This window comes from Ceratotherium simum, chromosome X, assembly GCF_057802395.1.
Source record: "Ceratotherium simum simum isolate JZ-2026a chromosome X, ASM5780239v1, whole genome shotgun sequence".
Classification (NCBI taxonomy): domain Eukaryota; kingdom Metazoa; phylum Chordata; class Mammalia; order Perissodactyla; family Rhinocerotidae; genus Ceratotherium; species Ceratotherium simum.
Genome location: NC_141940.1, coordinates 19,963,085 through 19,985,201, shown reverse-complemented (window position 1 = coordinate 19,985,201; position 22,117 = coordinate 19,963,085). Strand labels below are relative to the sequence as shown.

Below are 22,117 nucleotides of genomic sequence, written 5' to 3'. Positions count from 1 at the left end.
ACTGAAGCCTAAACCACTCATCGTCATCATGAATCTTCTTTTGTCAAGTGTTACCTTTCTACCAGATCTTGGTTTCACAGTTTAGCTCTTTTTCACTCAACATTAGTTCTCCAGTGTTTTGACAATTATCAAGTTGTCTTCTAGGGACAAGTCTCAGGATATCAGGACTAAATAGAAGAAAATGCTGGAAGTTCCAGGCCTGGAGGAGGCTCTGTAGTTACCTGTCCTGGAGGTCTTTTGTATGGCTTCCTAGCTTCCCAGGGAGGCTCCATCCATTTTCTAGGACACACTATTCCTTTTGTGTTTGATGGAAGGCTGTTGGTTGGCTCAGCTCCTAAGATTCTTTTCTTGAGGGCTATATAACTCTTACTGGTTTACGACACATCCTACATGGGGTACCAAATGTAACTTTATATTTACTTTTTAATTAAAAAAATTGTGTATATTGATTATTTATCCCATGTTTCTATCACTTTTATAGCAAGAATTAATTTCTGCTTCTCTATTTTAGAACAGATATAAGATTATACTGTTTCTAGTGAATTTTGGGAACATATTATTGGACTTTAAGATGTCAATTGCATTTCTGTCTATATTTTGAATGTTCATGTTGTTTCCAATGTCTGCTTTTCAGGTGGAACTACTACATTTTATTTTATGTACATTTTTAATGATATTTTTCATACATATTTGTTTAGTAATGTTTTCACACACATTGGTATAAACTATATAATTCTGCCAACAATAAATGCCTTTATTTAGCGGATATGTTTATGTTTGACTATATGTGAGTTTTTTTTAAACATGTGTTAGATCATATTGAATCTAATTTTGTCCTATATCTTTAACACATTAATTATTTTACATGGACCCATATCCTTATATAATCTCCAATTTCTTAATTTTTTACTATGAGAATAGCTTTATTTTCCCACATATATAAAAGTGATACATGCCACTTTAAAATGTTCAAAACTAAAGAGATTATGAATTAGAAATTAATCAATTTTCATAATTCTACCTTTTATATATAATAACAAGAGTTTTTTAAATTTAATGGCTCTTTTCTTTCCCTTGTGGATATAACATGAAGTTTTTATTCATAAAATAGTTTTCTACTTAATACATATTTTTATGTTATTCTTTGTAAACATATTATGTAATAAAGATCTTGCCAAAATCTTTTTTATTCTTGGGTTTGTTTTCTAGACATTAATTAACTCTGTTTCATTAATTTATCGTGGTTATTTATGAAATATCCACATACTTCGTATATATGATGACAAAAACAGATCTTACTTAAAATTCTATTTTGCTCATGCATAATGAGTGTAACAAATTTTTTATATATTCTTCTATGGAAGTATATAAGCTATCTAAAGAGTCTTATTCATATTAACTATTTGTATCAATTAGATCTACTTGGCAAAATTTATCTCATAATTTTCTGATCTCCTCCAATGTGTCCTGGTTTCCCCTCTGTCTGGTACTTAACTGTCATTCTGATATTCCTTTCATCAACATTCTAGGGATTCCCTTCTCATATCTCCTCTATTGGATCTCGAGTTTCATGAAATCCATATTTTCCTCTTTCTAATTGTTTCTAAATCTTTTTTTTAAGCACGGGCTAAAAGTAACTCTTTGAAAAAGGCTATAAGGGAGGTAAATTTTTAAGACCTTGTATATCTGAGGATATCTTTACCCTTACACTTCATTGAAAGTTTGGCTCTCTATAGAATTCTAAGTTGGAAATAATTGTTTTTCCATAATTTTGAAGGCATTGTTCTACTGCATTCGAGTTTCTAGTGTTGATGTTCAGAAGTTCAAAATCATTCTGATTCTTCATATTCGTATGTTTGTTATATGATCATCCCTCTCTTAGCAGTGTTCTGAAACTTCACAATATGTTCTCAGGTAGGTCTCTTTTCATCCTTTGTGCTGGCAACTTGGTGGCTCCTTTCAGTCTGGAATAACATATTCCAAATTTCTGTGAAACTTCTGGAAATCTTATTATTTGGATAACGAATCATGTTTACAGATGTACTCCAATTTTCTTAGTTTTTTTCCTTTTTCACTTTTTGTATTACTTTACAACTAAAGTCATTTTCCCAACTCTTTGTTTTGTATTTCTGCTATGTTATTTTTAATTGTAGTGTTTTTTCATTGTAATTTTATCTTTTATTGTATTCTTTTCTTCTATTACAATTGCATTATTATCTCTTGCTTGTCTAATGATATTGATAATAATTATTTTTTAAAGTTCTCTTCTCCCTTAAAGTTGGTCTTTTCCAATATGGTTCTTCAATGTTTTTGTCTATCTTTGACGTTAGGGCTCTCTTTAGATATCTGGAAGTTCTCAGTTTTATTCTCAATCCTAGATTGATTTCAATGCTGTTTGGAAACTCTGAATGACTATATAATGCTTTTGGGCTTTACTGTAGAATGATCTGGCTTGGAAGTTTAATTCCCCAGAGAAGGCTTTTATAATCCCTCCCTCTGGTGGGCAAAAGCTTTGCTGCTAATGTTCTGGAAACCAAATGGGGAAGAGGGCTGGGTTTATTAGCATCAAGTATGCACATCTTCACGTAACCCCCCTGTTGTCAGTAGGGTGACCCTGCCTGGCACAGTATGTGCTGGTCCTCAGTCCAGAGAATCCTTATTTTAGCCTCTTTAGAGAATAATCACCTGTATTTTGGTTAGGGGGGCGGGGTGTAGTAGCCAGCTGCACAGAATGGAGGAGATAATTAGGGAATCTCATTTCTTCTTCCACTTCCTCTTCCTCTTCTCCTTCTTCATCTTCTTCATTTTCCTCCTCCTCCTCCTTCTTTGGGAAGGGTGTTATGAGGTTTTTTGAGGTATAATTTGAATACAGTGAAATTCACTACTTTTAGATGAGCAGTTCTACTAATTTTGACAAACATTTTATTGTGTAAGCACGACTATAATCATGATTTAAGACAGTTCATCCACCCTCAAAATTGCCTCATGCACTTTTGTGATTAAACCCTCCTCCCAACCCTAGCCTCTGAGAATCTGTTTTCTATCCCTATAGTTTTGCCTTTTCCAGAAATGTCACACGAATGACATGATAGAATATGGAGCCTTTTGATTTTAGGATCTTTCACTTAGCAGAATGCAATTGCTCCACGTGTCAGTAATTTCTTTTTATTGCTACGTAATATTTAATTGTATGGATATACCACTATTGTTATAATGGGTTTTTCCCAGTTTGTAGCAATTATGAATATAACTGTTATAAACATTCACAAGCAGGTTTTTGTGTGGAAATGTTTTTATTTCTCTTAGATAATACCTAGTAGTGGGATTGTTGTGTTATATGGTAAGTATATATTTAACTTTATAAGAAACTGACAAAGATTTTTTCCAAACAGGCTGTACCCTTTTGAATGCCCACTAGTATATAAGAGTTCAATTCAATATTTCACCATTAAGTATGATGTTAGCTGTAAGTGTTTCTCTAGAAAGGGATATTCTGTTCTACTATTAGTTTGCTGAATTTTTATCATGCTTTTTCTGCATCCATTGAGATGATGAAATTTTTTGCTCTTAGTCTGTTAATATGGTGAATTATATTGATTGATTTGTGATTTTTAAGCCAACCTTGAATACCTGGAATGAACTCTACTTGGTTGTGATGTGTCATCCTTTTTATATATTATTGGATTCAATTTGCTAATATATTTGTTGAGGATTTTTGTGTCTATGTTCATGAGGGATATTGCCCTGTAGTTTTGTTTTCTTGTAATATCTTTGTTTGATTTTGTTATCAAGGTAATGCTGGCCTCATAAAATGAGTTGTGAAAAGTTTTCTCCTCTTCTATATTCTAGAAGTTTGTATAGAATCAGTATTATTTCTTTCTTAAAAGTTTGGTAAAATTGACCAATGGAACCCTCTTGGCTGAATTTTTCTTTGTTGGAAGACTTTTAACTACAAATCCAATTGCAGTAACAGACATTGGTTAACTATTTCTCTTTGAGTGAGCTTAGGTAGTTTGTGTCTTTCAAGGAATTGTCCACTTCAACTAAATTGTCAATTGTATAGGCCTAAAGTTGTTCATAATATTCCTTTGTTATCCCATTACTATCTGTAACGTTTGTAGCGATTGATGCCTCTTGCATTCCTGATACTGGTAATTTGTATCTGCTCTCAACCTGGCTAGAGGTTTAATATTATTGATCTTTTTTGAAGAACTAGATTGACTTTGTTTTCAATTGATTTTCTGTTTTCAATTTCATTGATCTCTTATCATTATGTCCTTCCTTCTTATTACTTTGGGCTAAATTTGCTAATCTTTTAGATTCTTAAGGTGTAAGCTTAGATCATTGATTTGACACTTTTCTTACTTTTTATTACAAATATTTAATGATATAAATTTTGCTCTAAGCACTGCTTAACTGCATCTCACTAATTTTGATATGTTTTGTTTTCCTTTTCCTTCAATTTGAAATATTTTCTCATTTTCCTTGTGACTTCCTCTTTGTCTCAAGTGTTCAAGTCTGTTATTAAAAGTCTAATTGAGGATTTTCCAAATATCTTTCTCTTATTGACTTCTAGTTTAATTCTGTTACTATCAGAGGATGAACTTTACATGATTTCAATTCTTTTGAATTTGTTCAGTTTTGTTTTATGGCCTGGAATATGTTCTTTATTAATGAATGTTCCACCTACATTTGAAAAGAACGTGTATTTTGCTGTTGTTACATGCAGTGTTCTATGAATGTCAATTAGGTTGAGTTGATTGATAGTGTTGTTCAGGTCTTTTATATCCATACTAACTTTCTGTCTACTTGCTGTTCTTTGTATTACTGAGAGAGGAGTACAGCTGGAGTTGAAATTTCTAACTATATTTGTGGATTAATGTACTTCTTTTCAGTTCTATCAGTTTTTGCTTCATACATATTGAAGGTTGCTTTTTAAGTGCACAAACACTTAGGATTGTTATGTCTTATTGGTGAATTGATCCATCTTTTTTGTAATTTTCCTCTTTATCCTTGGTAATGATGCTTGTTCTGAAGCCTATATTGTCTGAGATTAAGAAAAGCACTATGGCTTTCTTTTGATTACTGTTTGCTTGGTATATATTTTTCCACCTTTTTAAAATTTTTAACATATCAGTATCTGTATTTCAAGTGGATTTCCTGTAGCCAGAATATAGCTGGTTCTTACTTTTTTTAATCCAATCTGGAAATTTCTGTCTTTTAAATAGACTGTTTAGATCATTTACATTGAATGTAATTATTGATACGGTAGCAGTTAAATCATTTTGCTGGTTGTTTTCTACTTGTTCATTTTTTCATCTTTCCTGAAATTCTACTGGATAAACTGACTTTTTTTTTTTCTTTTTTTGAGGAAGATGGGCCCTGGGCTAACATCTGTTGTCAATCTTCTTTTTCTTTTTTCTCCCCCAAGCCCCACTACATAGTTGCATATTCTAGTTGTAGGTCCTTCCAGTTCTTCTATGTGGGACACTGCCTCAGCATGGCTTGACGAGCAGTGAACAGGTCCGCACCCAGGATCCAAACCGGCAAACCCTGGGCCGCCGAAGTGGAATGCGCAAACTCAGCCGCTATGCCACGGGGCCGGTCCAGTGAGTATTTTTTATGATTCCAGTTTGATCGCTACTCATTCATTAGTCATACCTTTTTTAAAATTTGTGTGTGGTTGACCCAGGGTTTAAAAATATGTACATGTAACTAAACCCAGTCTGATTTCAAATAATATACTGCTTCTTACGTAGTGTAAGGACCTTATGACAATATACTCTTATTTCCCTTCTTTTGTGCTGTCATCATACCTCTCATATATGCTACTATTTTTCATATGGACAAATATATTTTAAAACAATTAGAAATAAGAATAAATGTCAGTTGTATTTACTTTCATTTTAACAGTTTCTATAAATCTCCAACTCTGTGTCAATCCCTGGTGTCTGTCTGATATCATATTCCTTCTGCCTGAAGAGTTTTCTTTAATATCTATTGTAGTGAAGGTCTAATGATAATGAATTCTCTTAGTTTTTGTTTGTCTGAAAAAGTATTTCTCCTTATTTTGAGACTTGTTTTTGTTTGTTTTTGGTAAGGAATATTGACCCAGAGCTAACATCCATTGCAATCTTCCTCTTTTTCCTGAGGAAGACTAGCCCTGGGCTAACATTCATGCACATCTTCCTCTATTTTGTATATGGGATGCCACCACACCGTGGCTTGATGAGTGGTGTGTAGGTCCACACCCAGAATCCGAACCTGCAAACCGTGGGCCACCGAAGCGGAGCGCACAAACTTAACCACTACGCCACTGGGACAGCCCCTTGAGACATTTTTGATAGTATAAAATTATGGATTGATCATTTCAGTTTTGTTTTGTTTTGTTTTGAGTACTGTTAAGATGTCACTCCATTTCGTTATAGCTTGAATAATGTCTAACAAGACTGCTACAATTCTTATATTTGTTCCTCTCCAGAGAATATCTTGTCTTTTGTGTCCAGCTGGCCACTAAATTTTCTCTTTATCTTTGGTTTTCAGGAGTTTGACTATTGATGTGTCTTTGCATGTGTATACGTATTTAACTGCTTGGGATTTTCTAAGCTTATTAGATCTGTGGTTTGAGGTCTTTTACTGTTTTTTAAATTCTTGGTCATTATCTTTTTTTTTTTTTTAAGATTTTATTTATTTATTTTTTCCCCCCAAAGCCCCAGTAGATAGTTGTATGTCATAGTTGCACATCCTTCTAGTTGCTGGTCATTATCTTTTGAAATATTTCTTCTCTTTTCCTTTTGTGATACCAACTGAATATATGTTAGACCATTTGATGTTATTCTACAGTTTTTGGTGCTCTGTATTGTTCCCCCCAACTCTTTTTTTCTCTTTCTGTTTCAGTTTGTGTAATTGCTATTGACCTTCCTTCACTGTTTCTAGTGTACTGATGAGCCCATTCAATGCATACTTCATTTCTGTTACTGTGTTTTATTTCTAGTATTTCCATTTGACACTTCCTTATAATTTCTTTCTCTCTTCTGAAAAGCATTATGCCTTCTCTGTGTGCCTTTGCCTCAGAGAGGGTCCCTCTATCCATGTTTTTCACCTCCCCCAGTGGTAAACTGTTGTTATTTGATGCTTGCCGGTGGTGATGGGTTCTCTGTCATCCTGTCCCAGCCTCCATCTTTGGCAGGTCCTATGTCCTGTTTCTCAGGGAATGGTTACTCAGTAATCCTGCCCCTTCACCAGCAGTAAGAGGCCTCTACTACTCTGGAGGGTTTCCAACCTCCCACGGGGAGAGAGGGTTTTGATTTTCCTTTCTATAATCTGCAGTGGGACTTTGTGGTGGCAACAGTGTTTGCTGTCCTTCCTCTAGTAGTTTAAAGCTTTAGTAGTTTAAAGCTTTTGTTCCTTAAAGAGAAGGGTCCAGACAGGGCTCTGTGCCTTTCCCATAGCAGTGGTTGTTCCCTCCTCCAGCACTGAGAGAGGTTATCTCCAGTATCCTGCCTTGCCCCTAGTCTTTCTCATGGGCCCCTAATGAAGCACTATGGCTCCCAGGGTTTCTTTACTATCACACTAAGCCTTGAGCAATTCATCAAAAAGTTTAGCTGAATTCTTCTCACCTGCTTTTATGGTAGCTCAGTCTTACTCCCATCTTCTGCCAAACGTGAGCCAGTACTTTCATCTTTTCTCCCCTTGGAGGCAACTGTCTTTGCTTAGATTGCAGTGTAGTTGTTTTTTTTTTGTTTTGTTTTCTTTTCTTTTTTGTTAACAATGACATCAGAATGAAAGTAGTTCTATCACCTCCTTTTTGTTATGCCATTGTTTTTCTTTTTTCTTTTTTCTTGTGAGGAAGATCAGCCCTGACCTAACATCCATGCCAATCCTTCTCTTTTTGCTGAGGAAGACTGACCCTGAGCTAACATCTATTGCCAATCCTCCTCCTTTTTTTTTTTTCCCTTTTTCTCCCCAAAGCCCCAGTAGATATTTGTATGTTATAGCTGCACATCCTGCTAGTTGCTGTATGTGGGACACCGCCTCAGCATGGCCCGACAAGCTGAGCGTCGGTGTGCACCCAGGATCTGAACCCGGACCGTCAGTAGTGGAGCGTGTGCACTTAACTGCTAAGCCATGGGGCATGCCCCAGTAGTTGTTTAACTTGATTCGTCAGCATTCTTCAGCTCTCTGATGAGTTCAAGAAATGTAATCTTTTTTTTTTTTTTTTAGATTATACACCTTTTTTTGTTGTTAGGATGGAAATATCACTTTTTCTGGCTTTCCATATCCCAGGCAAAGCCAGAAGTCCCTAATGCCTTCTTAAATAGCTTCAAACCAAAATCCTTCACACTTTAGTGCCACCTCCATTACAATGAGACACCCCTGTATCAGATGAAACGAGTTCCTAAGGCTTTGTACATGGGAGTTTGGTTTAAATAAGGTTGGTTCTCTACTTTCTCTTCCGCTGTATCAGGACTAATTCTTCTCTTTTCTATTATTCATGTATCATTTTCCATCTGCTTTCAGCTTCTAAATATTGTTGATGCTGTATCTTCTCTTATTTTTTCTGTCCTGTGAGTTTATACCTTTTAGAAAAATCTCTTTGCCTCCACTTTGGAAGGGAACCAGGAGAAAACAAAATTAGATGCCAGTGTTCAACTTGCCACATTACCTGGAAATCTTACCTTGGTTACTTCCTTATCATTGTATCATGAGTACTCTTCTAAGTCATGTAATACCCTTTGTAAGATTGTTAATTTTTTATCCCTTTATTTTGGAAATTCCTTTACCTTTTGCCTAAATTGCACATGTAATACAGGCATCGTGAAAATAATAAAATGAGTTATTACCTAGCAGCACTTAAAGAACACCCTTGATCATATCATCTCAATATAAGCACTGATAGGTTTTGTCTTGCTCTACTCTTTTCTTGTATGTTATCTGTATGAGTGGATTACATGTATATTATATGTGGGGCAATCTTGAATTTCAATTTATATATTATACTCTCTTATGACATTAACTTTTCACAATGTCATTAGTTTTCAGAAGACAAATTTTTTAAAAATGAAAAACAATTTTTAAAACTGTTAAAATTTATATATAAGAGAAACAGACAAGTATAAAATAGATACGCATTTTAAAAAGTGACTCATTGCTGATATTTAATAACCTGGAATTTTATTTTTAAGTATATTGAAACAATAGCTGTTTCTTAATTTTAAAAAAACACACTTTCTGGTGAAAAATGTTAAAAAAAAAAAAAAAGAGTCATGAACACTCATTCCTAAACAATATATGGTAGTATGGGAACTACTATTTACACTTTGGTGTTTTTCATTCCAGATATCTCAGTATGTGTAGACAATCATACATTCATTCAAAAATGTCTTATCTAGTTCCTGCCAAGTTCCAGACATTGCTCTAGGCCTTGGGGAAAAAACACTGAATAGAATTATTTAATTGTTGTGTGTGTATGTGTATATATACACACACATACACATATTTACACATACATGTATATGTACATACCTATAATTTGTAACATTATGTATGACAAAATGCATACACATATATAATATACATATATAACATAGATATGTATGCATAGATATATAAATATGTACAAACATTGGCACATATAGTTATAAATTAATGAATATAAACATAAACATAATGTTTGTTGACCAATGCAGCTCCCTAAACACTAGTAAATTTGAGTATCTTCTCATTTATTTACTAAATAGTTGGATTTCTTCTTTTATAAATTGCCTGTTTAATTTCTTTACCCATTTTACTACTGGTTTAAATGCAACAGAAGCAGAAATGATTATATATTTTAGTCACAAGAAGCTCATATCCAAGCACAAGACAAAATCACCTTCAACTACTCTAAGAGGTCAAATGCTGACAGAGTGAGGAAAATAGAAGAGAGGCACCAGGATGGTCCTCAATTATGCAGTGAATCCAAGAAATTCTAGGCATTCTTCACTATCTTGGGAGCAGGAAATACGAGTCTGAGAGTGTTCAACACCCAAACAGTGGCCATCTTGTCAAGCTTACTAAGCATCTATCTGGAACTTATGAAGCAGTGACAGAGAAGAACAAGTGTTAAGTATAAGGGGAATAGCTAAGCTTCAAGGACTTCAGCACCCTCTGGGAGAACAACTAAAGATATAAGCCCACCTGCTATCCCAGCAAGAGAACTGAGATGAGAGCAGAACTTGAGAAACCTGATGCAAGCAACTGCTTTTGCTGCCTCTGGGCTCAGAGAATTCCTTCTGGCCTTCCTTGTATTTTTTGGTCCCTATGTGGATGTCTCTGATCTCCTGGCAGAAGTTTTGGCCCTTCTTGGCTTGGCAAGGTGGCCCCCAATGCTTCTCCATTTGTCCTCCTTGCTCAAGGCAATGGGTTCCAGACTTTTCTTGTGTCTGAGATCCCCCAACAAGCACATATGTTGCTGTAAAATATCACCTCGAATTAGCCTGTTTTACGCACTGTGATGCTGCTACTACAGGAAGCCAAGATTCTAAGGCTCCAGGACACTGTAGGCAGGCTGGCCTCATCCTCTGATGGGCAGGGACAGGAGACAAATGCCAACAAGCCCTGCACTTAACTCTGAGAGGCTTCCTCTAGTCCTGCCCACACCGGGAGGAAGCCAAAGCCTCACCCCACAACTTCCTGTGCAGGGACTTCCTGGCAGCTGACGGCTCAGTCCTGCCTCCCCACTAGCCAGCTCCTACACCTGGACCTCACCTTTGTCATACCAGCATCAGGCCTTTGGCCAGAGCTCCTGGAATAACTCAGAGAAGCCAGGGAGGCCGAATTTTGGGCTAGGGCCTGTTAGCCTCTCCACTGAATGGACTTTTTAAAATTGAAAGTCCTTATGGAAGCAAAGCAATAACAGCATAGGTTGTTTTTAAACTATTTCCTCACGATGGCAGTAGTGCACCAGCTTTGCCAACAAGTATGTTCCTCCCCACCCCCCAGGCCCTCTTCACCCGCCCATCTTTTCTGAAAAAACGCTACCAAGAGGCAAAGGCGCCAGGAAAAATGGCTGCCTTGTATCTTGTCCAGTTTGAGAAAACCTGCTCACACTGCTGCACTTTTGCTTTGGCTTTCATCTGAAATCAAACTGAGGCCTAAAACTACCCACCCTTATCAAGCATCTTCTCTTTACAAGAATTAGGTTCCACTAAGGCCTAGTCTTCACAGTTCTGTTCTCCTTCACTCAGCATTACATTTCCAGCATTTTCCCAAGTTATCAAGTTGTCTACTTCTGGGGGCAAATCTCAAGGATCCAGGCCTAAACAGAAAAAGAAAATGCTGGAAATTCAACCAGGAGCGCATCTTGAGGTACCAATCCATGTGTCCTTGCCTGGCTCATCTCGACACCTCTCAAGGAATTCTCTTACATTTTCTGGGTAAAGATGTAGGCCTTATGTGTTGAACTGTTGGCAGCCATTTGACTGGGGCCCTAAAAGGAGGGCCCACGTAGCTCTCATCACTATATGCCATACAACGCCCCACACGGCAGGAAATATATATTCCATCAGAGGTTACTCAGAGTTTTGTCTCATGCTTTCATTTAACATTTGGAACACAAGCACTTTCCCATGTCATTAAATGGCCTTCAATTGCTTTCCTATGACTTTATTGGGAGTGTAGGGGTGTGTGTGTATGTTACCATTTATCTCTTAGAGATTGGTCTTAAAACCCTTTTCTCATTAGTAACCCAGATGTGCTTGCCAAGGATTCAGAAATAATCATGTGGTGATCAAGAATAATGCACTGCTATAAAATTTGTTACCACCACAGATAACCTTTTGGATTATGTCTTTCCACTCTTCTCAATACACACAGAGTTCTATATTTGCATTCGTACACAACAATAAATTTATATTAAAATTGGATGTTAGTATACTACGGTTTGCATAAGAAATTTTCACTCATGATTCCTGGGCATTTTGAGAATATTATGTAAATTTTGCAAGTCCTCATTTTAGTAAATAAATCACTATGAAAAATGCTTTTTATTGCCCTATTTATTATATATTTAATATATAGTATATATATGTTATATATATATGCACATTTGTTTCTCCTTAATTATAATTTGACTCAGGTGTAGTTTTGCAAAAGTCTTCTGCATAACCTTATATAAATTGCATGGTCCCATATCAATATATATTTTCCCCAGTTTGAAATTTCTTTACACTTTATTCTAGAAAGAGGTCTCTCTTCCAAGGAATTAAAAGAGTAACACCTGCTGTTGACAACCTGTTCACATTTTGAAAAATTATAAAGCCAAAAATAAATGGCACCTCAAACAAAACCAGAAGAAATAACTTCTAAACTGTCTTTACCGTACATTCTCATGTCTTTCCTGTGCATGTATATTTTTTAACCTAAAATTCCAGTTCCTTTGTACCTCAAGTGTTCAAACATGCTTTCTTCACTGATTATAGTTTGAGGTCTTTGCAAACATTATTAAATATTCCTGGGAATACTTTGTATTTGTAATGTTGTCTCTCATCTTTTTGCATTTCTTAGAATTAAGCATACTTGTTTACAAAATTTCCAGACACATTAGCCATGTATAAAGTGCAGTGAGGTCACAAGTAATGCCCACTTAAGCAGACAAGGATTTTCAAAATATGGAGGTGTTGAATCCTTTTGTTTTCTATGACCAGTGAGAGATATAAATACATTAGGTCTCAAATGGCCAATAAATCAAGTTATGTCAATAATTTCTTCTGTACATATTTGTTCTGGATTGGTTCTCAAATTACAAATATATTATTGGCTTCTTGAAAAATCTCTTAGAATACACACTCTATCAAGAACAAATGGAAACACTTTATCCCAAATCCTTCTTTCTCCAGGGAACCACTATTAGCAGCTTGATGAGTATGTTGGTATAAATATTATAAAAATGATATACAACTATTCAGGAGAGCTAAAGAGATTTAGTCTACATGTCATCATTATACTCCCTATCAGCACAATGCTAAACACACACACACACACACTCTAAACATTTCCATCTCTTTTCTTCAAATCCATCCTAGTCACACTGTACATGGAGTGTGGTGCCATGAATTTTTGACTCAACACTGGACAGTGGGCACTTGCTAATATCGTTAACTATTCATGAGCAACATGGTAGTTTTTTATGGTTAAATCTCATAGCATTCCTTTATTGTTGATCAAATCATAATAACAACACGCATCTGGAAAAGAATCAGTAAATTGAGCAAATAGAAGCAGTAAAGACATGATACCCTAACTTACAGGAACTCAATAGATACACCATTGATGTCTGATCTATTGCATTCTCATTTTTGTTATGTTTATTATATAGTTGTACATGTGTGGGCACATGTGTAAAGGCTGTCAGGTTTCTTGGTAAGGATTTTGACTTACACGATACATGTGGAATATCTTTGCAGTTTGAGTTGCTTTCTTCTATCCATCGTTTTCTTAGGTCTTTCTTATATCATTGCATAAGCCTCTTCACATAATATTAAATATGCTTCAGAAAACTGGATTTTCTGTTAAGCCGAATTTGGAAATAGCATTCCGTTTGCATAACAATTAAGAGTGTAGCCTTTAAATCTTGCATGCACATAGACCTGTGCACATTTTTAAAAGAAAAATAGATCTTATGACATACTCTTTTAATTGCATATTGGGATGATGTTGGTTTCTTGATTTTTTTTTTTTAATTTCAAACGCAAGCTTTTCTCACTTTCAACATTTCCAGATCAGACAAGTGTAAGGTTAAAACTTGAAGGCAGGGCCGGCTCCGTGGCTTAGCGGTTGAAGTGCGCGCGCTCTGATGCTGGCGGCCCGGGTTCGGATCCCGGGCGCGCCCCGAGGCACCACTTCTCCGTCCAACCTGGGGCCGAGTCCCACGTACAGCAACTAGAAGGATGCGGACCTATGACGTACAACTATCTACTGGGGCTTTGGGGGGAAAAAAATGAATAAATAAAATCTTTAAAAAAAAAAAAAAAAAAAAACTTGAAGGCAAGCCATTGGAAACATCATTCCAGAAAGTTAGACACTGTTAGTTGTTTGGTTGTATGCTTTCCAGATACTTTCCTTGTGCCTATTCACTTTTTTGAATTCATAATTTTTTTATGTATTCGATTTGAATTAAGCATGTATGTAATAAGTAGAGAAAGACAGACCTTATTTTTCCATTTCATTTTCCTCGTATTAGCCACCTAGGATAGTTTGATTCCAAAGTTCCAACACTGTTTTTTCTTCCCTGAGTCAAAGGTATGGACATCACTCCTGATAAGGACTCAAGAGAATGGATTTCAATCTTTCCAAAGGCTTATGAAGACTGCCTGCTATAGCTGAATCTGCTGTAGCTGAACCCAGAAAATGGACCCTTGGCCCTTACCCACTCTCCAGTCTTGCAAAGGAAACCTCAATGATCCTCCTTGGCCCCACCTCTCTGCTTTCCTGTGGGAATATGGCTATATGATCACTTTTGAGAGGCAGAGTCTCTGGACAAATGGTATTCCCATGTGAAAGATTTATGTTGACCAACTGACTTCCAAAGAGTTGAGCCAATTAACAATGCTTCTCACCTGGTAGCAGCTTGTCTGATTCTACAAATCATTACACAAACTGAGTGATATTAATGGCTTCATTATCAGTGGCTTGTTCAGGGTTATGATGAAGAGTGAAGGGTATTATAGTACAGGAGAACATGTTGAATTGCAATTTACTTTGGTACTGGTGAATTGGAAAATCTCTGCTAATAGACTTGTGTTGCATGGCCTTTGATTGTCTGGGAAGTGCCTGCTCTTTCCTTTGCCACCTTTTCTACTGGGTGGGTTTTTTTTTAACTTTTCATTTTGAAACAGCTTTTGATCTGAGATGAGTGTCATTGGTTGAGCAGTAGTTAGAGTTGCCAATAGTTACAATCTCCTGTTACTGGTCATGGTGTCATGCTTAAATTCCTGGGACTCAGAAAGGTACTGTTGCGTTAGACTTCCATCTACTCCCTGGCCAAATGTAGCGTCTTACTGTAAACCAAAATGTATGAACCCAAAATTCTTGAGCCTGAGGAATTCCAGGGCTGTGGCTACCTCTTCTGTCACACACAATTCTAACTTCAGATATGGGGTACTGTCTTCACATATCTAGCTTCCGCAGTCTAGCATATGGTCAAGTCAAACTACTACATCAAAGCAGGCAGCTTAGTTCATCCGATACAGGGTTTCTTTGCTATCTGCTTAGCTGAAGTAGGGTGAAGAGGTCAGAGGCCACCTTATATCTTCATATGGTACTAGACCATTGAGGCATGCTTTCTCAAATGTGTCCAAATCCTCCTTGGCTGCCCTTAACCAAAAACGGCCTCAAGGACAGCCAAACCCAAGTGCTTCAGATTTGAAGGGAAGGAGGCCCAGCTCAGGGCCAGGGTTCACTCAGCCTCACAAAAGGCCAAATCTTTATCAGCTGCTAGGCCTCACAGGAGTTCTAACAACTTTGGGTTTTGTCAAAAACTTCCTCTTGGTGGCAGTATTGCTCTGGAAAAGCCAATTAACCCAGCCCTCCCCATCTACTCCCGCCCATTTAATATGAAAAAAAGCCAAGAGACAAAGGAGTCGGGAAACAAAGCTGCCCAGCTAACAGCCCCGTTTGGAAGAAATTTGCTCAAACAGATGTACTTTTGCTCCTAGTTTCCCTCAGAAATTAAACTGAGGCGTAAACCACCTAACTTCATCAGCCATGTTTTCTTTTCAAGAATTCCATTTCCACTCTACCAAGGTTTTGCAGGTCTGCTATTCACTCAGCCTTGATCCTCAACATTTTCCCATGTTATTTGCTTCAATGGGCAATTTTTATGGATCCAGGGCTAAGAGTAAAGAAAATAATGGAAATAAGGGCCTGGACAAGAGCAAATCTAAGCACCAGGCCACATGCTTCTTGATTTATCTCACTGCCAGGTTCCCTGGGAGTCCTCCTCTGTTTTCTGAGTGGGCTCTAGGCTTTGTGTTGAGTGGGAGGCAGCCATTTGGCTGGAACCTTAAGAGGAGGGTCCAGATATCTGTCAAGTCTGAATTCCATACATTGTCCCACTTGGAGTGACACATATACTTCAACATATAAATTCCAGGCAGAAAGGACATGATTTTGTCTCATGGTTTCATCATTTAACATTGAAACACAAGCAAGTTTCCATGCATGTGATTATATGACTTTCAGTGGCTTCCTATGATTTTACTATTATGTATCTGTAAGCCTCTAATTAAGTCTTAGGGATCAGTCTTATAGTGTTTTCTCATAAGTAACTAACACATGGTGCTTGCAAAGGATTAAAAAAATAACCATGTGCTGATCAAGAGTAAAAGTGCTGTGATAAAATACTGTATTAAGCACTGATAACCTTTTGCATATTTACTCCCACTCTTTCAACACACAACAGATAGTTCCTTGTTTACGGTAATAAACTATAATAAATTTACATTTAAATTGGATTTATATATGCATCATGTTTTAGATCCCAAATTTTCACTTCTCACTCCTTGGTAGCTTGAAATTATCATGAAACACTTGCAAGACCTGGATTTTAGACAATAAAACATTTGCAAAGAACTACTTAATTGATCCATTAATTAAAGAATACTAATTAACTTCTTACTTCATCTTTTTAAATTCATACACAGGACGTAAGATACCTATAATGCCACCCTCAGGAGTCTTGATTTTGAGACTTGCCTCACCTAATCATTAATATGATGACATATATATACTCTAAAACTAATATTGGAACTAAATACTCATGCCCCAGAGCATTAGGGTTTCCTTTTTATATTTGTCATTATTTACACCAAATTTTTATCTTAAAGTTTTCTTTTAAAACTGTAAAGAAAGAAAACAGAATTCAATAAATGAAGGTTGAAGTTGGTATCTCTCAAATTCAGTTACCCAGATGTGTATCCTAAGAAAACTTTAAGGTGGATGCATTCACATCCTTTACATGCAGTTACTATCTTTCATTAATGTCTCCTTTAAATATAAATATGTTGACTGAGAATTTCAAGTTGAAAAGCATACTCACTTATAACACTGACCATCATTGTAAATATGTAGCTTTTAAAAATGTTTATATATACATATATATTATATATAAATACATACATATATTATATATAAATGTTTACACACACACGTTTGCTTCTCTTTAAACACAATTGGACACATACTGGGTGTAGTCTTGCAAAAAGTCTTCAGCACAACCTTATATCGTTTGCATACTTGCATATCAATATATATTTCTGAGTGCTTGAAAATTTTTATATTTTACTCTAGAAGACCTTTCTATTCCAAGAAATTACAAAAGTTATACGTGCTGCTGGCAAAGCATTCAAATTTTGAGTAATTATAAAGTAGAAAACAAATGGTACCTCAATCAGAAGAAACAACCACTTAAAAATGTCTTCGCCATGCATTCTTATCTCTTCACTTTGCACATACATGTACTTTTAAAAAACAATATTCAAATCCCCTTTTACTTTGATCATTAAAACAAGTTTTCCTACCTTGTAGCTTGAATGCTTTTTAAAACATCACAAAATAGTCTTTGGAATTCTAACATGCTTTAAAATTTTGCCACCTGTTTTTGCATTTCTGAAACAATCATGCTTCGTTACAATGTACCTGCTACAACAGCCATGTGTGAAGAAGTGAAGCGAGGTCACAGGTAATGCCACCTCCGGCAGACAAAGACTTTTAAAAGGTGAGTTCATCTTCAATCCTCTTCACCTGTTTTTGGTTCCCATCTGTTTGTGCGAGATCTGCTCTCCTAGCAAAAGTACTAACCCTTCTTGGCTTGGCTGGGTGATTCCACTTCTCTTCAGGCTCTCCCAGGTCCAATTTGGGTGCACCTGAGACCTCCAGCAAGTACACTAGGTCCTGCTATAAGCCGGAACTGTCCTGTCCTCTGTTCTCAGACTCTGCTACCAAAAAGGGCCCAGGCCCCAGAGCATGGGAACACCACGTGCTCTGAGGGGCTGGGAAAGAGACCAACACTCACAGGCCCAGTACTTTGTCTGTTAGTGGATTCCTCTGGTCCCGCCCACACTGGGAGAATACCAAGACCCCACCCCACGACTTCCTGTGTCCGGACTTCCTGGCAACTGCTAGCTGTCCTGCCTCCCCCCTGGCAAGCTCCTACACCTGACCCCACCTTTGTCCAGAGCTCCAGGTAGTCCTCTGGAGGAGGCACTGAGCTCCTGCTTGGGGCCTGGCCCATCAGTCTCCCCATAGAATGGACCTTTCCAAACTAAAAGTCGTTTCCGAGAGGAAGCCTTGGGGCTTTTTCCCGCGATTTCCTCAAGATGGCAGTGTTGCTCCAGAAATTCTATCTAACACTGTCCCCATGCCCTCTTCTCCCGCCCTTCTGGTGTGAAAAAAATGCGACCAAGAGACAAAGGCGGCAGGAAATATGGCTGCCTTGCTTCTTGTCCAGTTTGAAGAAACCTGCTCACACCATTGTGATTTTGCTTTTGGTTTCTATCTGCAGTCAAACTGGGGCCAAAACCTATACTCTCATCAGGCATCTTTTCGGTTCAAGAACTCAATTTACACCTACCTAGTCTTTGCAGTTCTACTTTCTCCTCACTTAGCATAATATTGCAAGTGTTTTCTCTTGGTATCAAATTGTCTTGGGATATCAGGGGGCAAACTTCAGGGACCCAGTCCTACGGGGGAAAAGAAAATGGTTTCACCTAAGGGCTTGAAGAAGAGCAAATCTAGGCACCGGTACACGTGGTTCTTGACCTGGCTCACTTCCCAGGTTCCCTGGGAGTCCTGCATTTTCTGGCCTGGGCACTATTTAGGGAGAAGCAACTATTTGCCTGGAACCCTAAGATAAATCTCTAGATAGTTCTCAAGACTGCGTGCTATACAGTGCCCACTTGGAATGATACAAATACTCAAATATGTATAAATTCCAGTCATAGGGGATGTGATTTAGCCTCATGGTTTCATTTAACGTTAGAAAACAGGCATGTACCTACGTCATTACAGGACCTTCAGTGGCTTCCTATGATTTTATTGTATGTGTGTGTGTGTCACTGATTATGTCTTAGGGATCAGTCATATAGCGTTTTCTCATAAGTAACTAAGACATGGTGCTTGCGAAGGATTCAGAAAATAACCACGTGCTGATCAAGAGTAAAGCACTGTCATAAATAGTACCTGTTAGTACCACTGATGAACATTTGGATTATGTTTCAACATACACATACAAACTCAGTTTCCATATACTCATGCACTCATTTCAATATACACATACAAACGTGTATATTTAGCTTCACACACAACAATACGTTTACATTAAAATGAAATTTATTTGTATGTCGTGGTTTGGATCATACTTTCATTAAAAATTTGCAAGACCTGATTTTTAGTAAACAAAACATTGGCAGAGAGATTTTTCATTGCCACATTTACTAAAAATATTAGGATCTCAATGAAGAAATGTTCAGTTCATAAGACACTTAACAACTAGAAATTTAATGCCTATGATGCCACCCCTAAGGTATCATGATTTGAAGATCTACATTTTCTAATCTTTATTATGCTAACATGTGTACATATATATTCTTAAACAAATATTGAATCACAACTACACATATATGCCTCAGAAAATATAGAGTATTTTTCCCCTTCTCAAAAAAGTAACCTCCATTTTTATCTAAAATTTAATCTCAACATTTTATTATTATAAATGTAACAACAGGTTACATTACTATATAAATAAAGTTTACATCTACATCACTCTAACATTGTGATCCAGGTGGCGTACTCTATCAAAGCTTCAAGGTGAAAGCATTCATATCTTTTATATTCATCAATAACCATTCATCAATGTTTCCCTCTATATTTATTTACTAAAAATTGTCTTGAAAATTTTTCATGATGATGACTAACTGTCCAGAAAACAGAAGTGAAAATATGATCCAAACCATGATATATGAATAAATCCCATTTTAATGTAAACTCATTGTGTATGAAGCTAAATATCAGTTTGTATACATATACATACATATACACACATACATACACATACACACACACATATATATATACAAATACATACACAACACAAACTCACACACATGCATATATGGACACAGAAGGTGAAGTTTGGGTGAAATTTAATTGCATCCTTATTGTAATAATCACCATGATTAAAAATATATAATTTTTACACATGTACACATACAGATGGATATATATGAATGTATTAATATGTATGTTTGTTCCTTTTTAAACATAATCGAATGCATGCTGAAGGTAGTTTTAAACAAAATATTCATCATCTTATACAATTTCCATATACATATTTCAATATATATATATATTTGGAGAACTTGGAATTTCTTTATTCTCCTGTAGGAAAAGCCTTATCATCCAAGATTTTTTAAATAATTTTATTTATTTATTTTTCCCCCCAAAGCCCCTGTAGATAGTTGTATGTCATAGTTGCACATCCTTCTAGTTGCTGTATGTGGGACTCGGCCTTAGCATGGCCAGAGAAGTGGTGCGTTGGTGCGCACCCGGGATCCGAACCCAGGCCGCCAGCAGCAGAGCGCACGCACTTAACCACTAAGCCACGGGGCCAGCTGTTCCGAGATATTTAGAAAAGAAATACCTGCTGCAGACAAATGTTCAAATTTTGAGAAATCATAAGGCCAAGAATAATGGTAGTTCAATCCCAACAAGAATAAAGACTTTTAAAATGTCATTCTCACCTCTTACTTATACTAATTACTTTTTAAAAATAAAATTCAAATTCCTTCATACCTCCAGCGTTCAAATATTTTTCCTGCACTTATTGTGGCTAGAATACTTTCCAAGCTTCATTAAATATTCTTTGAAATACTGGTTATTTTTTTAAAGAGTAGCCTCTTACATTTGGAATTTCTCAGAATTAGACATGCTTCTTAACAATAAGTCCAGGTACAACAGCCATTTATAAAGAAGTACAAGGAAGTCACAGATAATGCTGCCTCAAACAGACAAGGACATGTAAAATATGGTTGTATCTTTAATCCTCCTGTTGTGTATGCTCAGAGATATAGATTCCTTACTTAGGCCTCATGTGGTCAACACAGCAAGTTGTCGCCAATCATTTTTTCTACACGTTTGTTCTGGGTTTGCTAATGAATTACAATTTAATATAAACATTGTGAAGAATCTTTCAGAATACACAAATCTCCGAAAGACATATGGAAACACTTCATCTCAGATCAATTTATCCCAAGGGAACTACTATGGCAAGCTTAACGGGTACATGTGTTCAAATGTTGTAAACAAGATGTACAACCATTCATGAGAGCTGATATTATTTAACTAAATAAATATAGCCTACTGCTCATCAATAAACTCCTCTATTTGCTCACAAGGTGCTTGAAACACACAAACATGCACCCACAGATCAACACGTCATTATTTATTTTCTTCAATTATATCCCAGTCATACTGTAGGTGGAGTTTTGTGTCATTGTTTCTTCACTCAGCATTCGGATAATGAATACTCATAAATTTTCTTTGTTGTTGATAAAATTCTTTTTTTGTGTGTGTGAGGAAGATCAGCCCTGAGCTAACATCCATGCTAATCCTCCTCTTTTTGCTGAGGAAGACCGGCTCTGAGCTAACATCTATTGCCAATCCTGCTCCTTTTTGTCCCCAAAGCCCCAGTAGATAGTTGTATGTCATAGTTGCACGTCCTTCTAGTTGCTGTATGTGGGATGCGGCCTCAGCATGGCCGGATATGCGGTGCGTCGGTGCACGCCCGGGATCCGAACCCAGGCCGCCAGTAGCAGAGCACGCGCGCTTAACCGCTAAGCCAGGGGGCCGGCCCTGTTGTTGATAAAATTCTAAAGATAATGTATGCATCTGGAAAAGAAACAATAAATCCAGCCATTATAAAACAGGAAAGAGAGGATACTCTTGATGACATCAACTCAATTGATATTTCATTCTATTGCATGCTGCCCTTTCTTGTATATGCATTGTATTTGTGTGCATGTGTGTGTGTATATGTGTGTTTCTGTGCTTGCACACTGGGGTATTTTGCTCCAAATTTCAA

General features: G+C 36.8%; 1 long non-coding RNA gene across 1 annotated transcript in view; it reads right to left on the bottom strand.

Moving 5' to 3' along the window:
* The window catches only part of LOC147911774 (uncharacterized), a 60,244-nt gene extending 42,177 nt beyond the window's left edge, over nucleotides 1–18,067 (bottom strand). The window contains exon 1 of the long non-coding RNA XR_015550377.1: nucleotides 17,559–18,067. This is a non-coding gene — a long non-coding RNA (uncharacterized LOC147911774). The remainder of the gene's footprint in view (nucleotides 1–17,558) is intronic.
* Nucleotides 18,068–22,117: the final 4,050 nt, after the last annotated feature.